The sequence below is a fragment of the Nannospalax galili genome, unplaced genomic scaffold (assembly GCF_000622305.1).
Source record: "Nannospalax galili isolate Female #2095 unplaced genomic scaffold, S.galili_v1.0 scaffold109, whole genome shotgun sequence".
Taxonomy (NCBI): domain Eukaryota; kingdom Metazoa; phylum Chordata; class Mammalia; order Rodentia; family Spalacidae; genus Nannospalax; species Nannospalax galili.
The window spans coordinates 369792-370273 of record NW_008360315.1 but is presented as its reverse complement, the minus strand read 5'-3'; positions in this window follow the sequence as shown (position 1 = coordinate 370273).

The following is a 482-nucleotide window of genomic DNA, read 5'->3' as shown; positions in this document are numbered from 1 at the left end:
TCTCATTGTGTATACCAGGCTGCCCTAGATCATGTTATGTTGCTCAGGCTGGTCTAAAACTTGTGATTCTCTAGTTTTTACCTCCCACGTGTAGGGCTTACCTGTGTACACTACCACAGCTGGTGTGGAAATGTCTTTTTCTGGAACAGAGTCACCTAATGACTTTATATCCATGCTCAGATGCCAAGGAGCTCAGAAAGTAACCGACTGTGACTAGTAATAATCAGATATATAGAGATTAGAAACGCATGTGCATCTTAGTGTCAATTGTATTAAAAATGAATTTTTCTGTATGAAACTGTGTATTTTAATAATGAAATGGAGATCTTTTTTAAAGTTCAAAACCTCCTTTAATTTTATGCCTTATAGGGTTTATCTGGAGTACAATATTGTATAGCTGTATTAATTCAACTGTAAACCTAAAAATTTACAGCCAATTTTGAAAGAGATCCATCTTAGCTCTGGAAAAAATATTTAATAAA